This window comes from Ammospiza caudacuta, chromosome 4 (assembly GCF_027887145.1).
Source record: "Ammospiza caudacuta isolate bAmmCau1 chromosome 4, bAmmCau1.pri, whole genome shotgun sequence".
In the NCBI taxonomy this organism is placed as follows: domain Eukaryota; kingdom Metazoa; phylum Chordata; class Aves; order Passeriformes; family Passerellidae; genus Ammospiza; species Ammospiza caudacuta.
This window is the reverse complement of record NC_080596.1, coordinates 49,266,580-49,272,900: the sequence shown is the minus strand read 5'-3', so window position 1 is coordinate 49,272,900 and position 6,321 is coordinate 49,266,580.

Below are 6,321 nucleotides of genomic sequence, written 5' to 3'. Positions count from 1 at the left end.
TACCATTTCTGATACTGGCCAGGATGGCATTGGCCCTCTTGGCTACCTGGGCACATTGCTGGCTCATATTCAATCGACTGTCAACCAGCACCCCCAGGTCCCTTTCCACCTGGGCACTATCCAGCCACTCCATCCCCAGCTTGTATCGGTACAGGGGATTATTATGGCCGAAGTGCAATACTCGGCACTTGGACTTATTGAAGTTCATCCCATTTGATTCTGTCCATTTGTCCAGCCGTTCCAAGTCTCTCTGGAGAGCCCTACACCCCTCTAGTTGATCTACACTCATACCCAATTTGGTATCATCAGCGAAACTACTAATAAAAGACTCTAAGCACTCATCCATATCGTCAATAAAAATATTGAACAAAACTGGTCCCAACACAGAACCCTGAGGGACACCACTTGTGACTGGTCGCCAGCTAGATGTGACACCATTCACCAGCACTCTTTGGGCCCGGCCATCCAGCCAGTTTTGAACCCAGCAAAGGGTATTCCTATCCAGACCACGGCCAGCTAGCTTGTGTAGGAGTATGCTATGGGAAACAGTGTCGAAGGCCTTGCTGAAATCCAGAAAAACAACATCTACAGCCTTCCCTGCATCCACTAGCCGGGTTACCTGATCATAAAAAGTGATCAGGTTAGTCAGACATGATCTACCCCTCCTAAATCCGTGCTGGCTAGGTCTGATACCCTGGCCATCCTGCAAGTCTTGCATGATGGCACGTAATATGAACTGTTCCATTATTTTGCCAGGTATAGATGTCAGACTGACTGGTCTATAATTGCCAGGGTCATCCTTTGCGCCCTTTTTGTGAATAGGTATCACATTGGCCAGCTTCCAGTCATCCGGAATCTCACCAGTAATCCACGACTGTTGGTAAATGATAGAGAGTGGCTTTGCAATCTCACTCGCCAACTCTCTCATCACCCTGGGGTGGATCCCGTCTGGTCCCATAGATTTGTGAATGTCCAGGCATTTCAATAGTTCTATAACTGCCTCTTCCTGGATAATGTGGGGACCATTCTGTTCCCTAAAACCATCTACCAGTCCAGACGGACGGGAGTCTTGAGGGCAAGTTATCTTCTCATTAAAAACCGAGGTAAAATAGGCATTGAACACTTCTGCCTTCTCCTCGTCTGTAAATACTAAATTACCACCTGTGTCCATTAAGGAACAAAGGCTGGTCTTACCTTTTTTCCTACTATTAATATATTTATAAAAACATTTTTTGTTGTCCTTAACAGCAGTCGCTATCCTGAGTTCAAACTGGGCTTTGGCCTCCCTAATTTTTTTCCTGCAAACTCTAGCAGCCCTCTTGAATACATCCTTGGAGACCTGACCCTTTTTCCAACTCTGATACGTCCTCTTTTTATTCCTAAGCTCTTCCAAGATCTCCTTACCCAGCCAGGCTGGACGTTACATATATATATATACACACACACATATATATATATGTATATATATCTCACTAGCTAGCCATAGATAGATAGATAGATATGAAAAAGATGACAAGAGCTAATTGATAGATATAAAAAAACTAACTCAGCTTTACAGAAAATTAAATGCATGACTTCTGACAGTAGATTAAATAGAATAACCTGCCAGTTAAGTTCAGAACAGAATCACTCTGCTGGCCAGTGCAAAGATTATGTCAAACTAAAGGGAAAGTATTGCAAAAGAGGTTATTAGAAAATCTCTCCATCCCACACTCACTCCCTTAAGAAGAAAAATTGTGTAAGCATTCAAAATTTATTGAAACATTTTTGAAACTTGCATATTATGCCTGACAAATAAAAATGAGTAGATTTTGTACAAATTTGGTCTGGGTTTTTTTCCCCGCTTGTTAATATTTAGGTGCATACAGTGAATGTTTTAGTGTATAGCAGTTACATTGCTCTTGTTAGGAGCACAGTAAATCCAAATCATAGGAAATACATTTAACTACCTGTGGCTTCCCTGTAGTAAGCCCTTGTGATAGAACGAACCATTCACACATATATGCAGCTTTGGCTTTTCAAGAAAGAGTCTACAGGACAGATGCAGATCTCCTAGATAATGTGAACAATTGAGTATAACACTGAATGCTCTAAGGAAAAAGGATAGAAATGCATGTTTTTTAGTATGGAATAAGAGTAACTACTTCTGACTAAAGGAGAATCATCTCTTACTAAGTCATATTTTCCCAACCAGTCTTTGTGTATAAAATCATTAGCAATTTCATTTGAACTGTATCGCTTTATTTTCAGTAAGCAGTGCCTCCATAGAAGAGACAGCAGTTCTGATACAAATTTCTGTAATAGAAAAGGTAAGAATTGAATTCCACCTTGGATAATAGCCCTGACATTTCTTTCATTTTTCTGTGCTGTGAGAACTACATAATTTGTTCCAGTCAAAAGGGAAATTTGTTGCATGGAAATGGAAGAAATATCATTGCTCTTAAAAAAGAAGCCTCCACTCAATTTCACTTGAAAGATCTTTGGGGCTGTACCAATGCCCCTCGTAACAATACAGAAGGAAATAAGAGCATTTGATTGTGTTTTGGCATTAGCACAGCTGCCACCCTAGGCAGCCTGCTAAACCTGCTCCAGTCTGACAGCTGCAAAAACCATGGAGAACCCAGGCCCAGGGATGTGGTACTGGCTTGTGTGGCAAGGTTTTTAGATGGGCAGGGGCAGAACAGAGACTACAGGGGTGACTTCTGGGACAAGTTTCCTCTATGTCCAACTGAGTCAATGCCAGCAAGCTGCAAGATGGACTTGACACTGAACAAGGCCAAGCCCATCAGCAATGGTGATAGCACTTCTGGGATAACATACTTAAAAAGGGAAAAAAAAAAAAACAAACTTTCACAGCAGCAGCAAGTGGAGAGAGGAGAAGGACTTCCCCAGAGGAAGAAACAACACAGCAATCCCCATTCCCATCTTTCTCTTGTTCTGTATTGTCTCCATAACCAGCTGAGGAGTGGGGTCTTATAATGGCTTTGGTGGGCACCTGGCATCCAGCCAGGGTCAACTACCACAGTGAGATAATAGAGCATGAGGCTAGTTTCAGAGAGTACTCCTTCAAAGCAGCACTTTCCTCTTTTTCTGATCATTGTTTTGCTAATATATGGATTTTATCAGCACCACAACAGATTATCATGGCAGATCCGAGAGGATACAACAGAAAATGTGATTTTGGAAACAGAAAATGAGAGAGAACAAGTTTATTTCTAGCATTTCCTTTTCATACCATACATTAGTCAGGTCACTTTACTTTCAATTGCTGTGGTAGCAGTGCAATTTTTATTTAAAAATAAGCAAATCAGAAGATAGAAGCAACCAGAATCTTGAAGACTAAAATCATACCAAAGAGCACAATGAAAACCTAGGAGAGGAAGCCACTAGGAAAATTGTATCTTCATGAGGCAAACACCTTGCTTTTCCTACAAATATATGTTTAGAGAACTGCTGCTAAGTCAGACAGATATAGGAAGAGGTATGTTGTCCATTCTGGAGAATGGCAAATGACAACTTTGCTTCTTTGTTAACTTTCAACTGATAAACCAAGTGGTTGTTGCATTTGCTGGATAGCTGTGCAGCAGTTAGCAGTGCACTTACAGAGAGTTAGCAGGGAACAAAATAACCTGGTCAAACACAAGCTCATCTTCTTCACTTGTTTGGGGGTGGGTTTTTAGCAACCACCCACAGATATCAAACTAATGTATTGGCCTTTTCAAACAAGTACAAAGTCAAATTACAAATGCACACAGAATTAGATTTCCAGAGAAGTGTCAAGAATATTATTTCAACCCATATAAGAAGAAAAAGGAACATTAAAGGAACATTCAAGCACTGCAAGATTATAACTACAAACAGAAAAGAGAGAAAAGCCTGTTAGTATAATATCACAGAAAATTCTACAGTATTTTTTCCTTTTCCCCTTCCCACTAAAAGGAACTCTTTCTACCATGATAAGAATGTATTTCCATGAAATTGGTAAATTCCCTCCTAAGGCAAATTCACAAATATTATTTTTGCCAGACCCTGACCAGCATACATAAGTCTGTTAATATAAATTTATCTTGCAAAAAATTAAGGAGGCTGTGCTTGATAGAAAGGTATGAGTTCTGCAGATACATCAGCACATGTTCTGTTATGATATGGTTATTTGCAATAACATTCCCATCAGATTGATTTATGCCAGGAAATTGAAGATATTTTTGTCCCATCTTAAGGCACAACCACAGATGATTTTCAGAATGTCTCTAGGTAACAATCTGAGAAGATCAGTGCTGTAGAAGAAATGCACCATAACATCTTACTGTCAGCTTGCAACTAACTCAGAACTTCTGTGCAAACCTCTTGGTTCAATAAATACATGGAAAATAAGAAATTGATATTTATGAGAAAAAGCAAGAGTCTCATCTTCAATTTTCACTCCATTGCTCTTTTAAACTACAAGCAGAACTAATATATTCAGCTCAGATGCTACCTTGTAGGGCATTAGGAGTCCAGGAGGATGGAACAATCATACATTGAGTGTTCCTTTTGCACCTTGTTCCAGCTCACAGGAATCAAGAACTGACTGGGCTATGAGGACAGGAACTATGGTGAGAGTCCCTGTCTGAACAGCTTGGAATGGAAGGGAAGTCTGACAAGGGATCACACTAGAGTCTTCAAATACAGAGAAACCAAACCTTGTCAATGCAGGACTGTAAAAGAAAGGGATCATGTTTGAACTTAGATTAGGCATTAGGGAAATATTTTTAAAGAAGAGATAAAGAACTAAGAGAATAAATTGCACAGATGGATTGTGGAATCTCTATCTTTGCAGGGTTTGTCTTTGGTTGTTTTTTTGGTGTTCTGTTTCTCTAAATAAAGGGTAGCTATCTCAAATAAATACAAAGCCGGCCCTTATTTGGGCAGGTGTTCAAATACAAAATATTATTAAATTCCTTGTCTGATTTTCAAATGCTCAACTTTCGTCCCTAAAAAAGTACTGTAAAAAAATTTGTCACTGTTTAATGGTATTGATTACTCCTCTGAACACACACAGTATTGTGCACGTCTATGAAATGGTATTAATCTCTTTGGAAAAGGCCCCAGTATGAAGCTCTGTTTCCTTCTTTCTGACAAAGCTGACAACGAACAGAATAACTGCATTCAACTTAATACAGAGATAGAAGATAAATGTAATCCAACTTTGGTTTTGCCCATCCTTAGCAAAGGTAGGGAGGCAAAGGTTACATACTTTGTCTGTAACCAGAGATGATCTCACTTTAAAAGAGATTGTCAGATTTCCCATCACAGAAATATCCAGGAGTGAAGTACATCATCAGAACTGCAGGCAACAGAGGATTCACAGCTCAGGAAAGACTAAGTACTATTTTTAGAAGTGCCAAGAATTTCAGAGCAGAGAACACAATTCAAACAAGAACTGAACCTCATCTGCTAGCAACAGACATTGAATAGGAAAGCTTAAAGATTTTTTCTTGGCAAGCAGTCAGAAAAATTTCTTAAGCAATTTGGTTCTAAATTCACAGCTGTGGTATATGCATTTTTTTCTGGATTTTAAAAATACTTTTTGCAAAGATGCAAAGCAAGCAAACCAAAGTAATTTATGTAGCAATTTTTATGGGCTTCAGAATTATAATAGATGGAGATAACTTTTGTCTAGCTGTCTCTGTCAGCATCTGACAACATTGTCTTCTGCTGTATTTTTTTAACAGGGTTGTATATATTTTCCCCTAAACTGTTGTGGCTGTGTTATCAGCCCTAGGAAACACCTATAATTTGTGCTGACTTTATTTGCATCAGTTGATATTTTGTACCTATGGAAATCATCCTGCTCCCAATTTAAATAAAGGATAACAAATATCCCTATATAAGGCTAACTCGGTCAAAAGGAAAAGCTGTGACATTGGTAAATGTGGCATACTTTCCTCTTTGTGAGATATGGCTTCACTTCAACAGAAAATTAGATAAATTTAGAAATTTCTATTTTCTTGACAATGCCCTTTAAATCCTGCTGAGCAAAACCAGTTGCCTGCTTGAATATTTTTAATGGATTTAAGATATCTCAGGCAGACAGTTCTGTTTCACAGGGAGTTTCAGACTGCATCTTTCCAAACAGAAAGCAAGACCACGCTGTGAGAAGAAATAAAAAAAGTTAGAGTCAGCATGCTCTTTCCTTTGGTAATTCAATTTATATTTTTTTTTTAAATCCTGTTATCATGTTGGGTAGAAGCTGCAGTAAGTGAAATTAATTTAATACATCACAGTTTTAAATGCTATTGTTTCTTACTAAGATTCTAGTCCTTACTGTCTAGCTGTCGA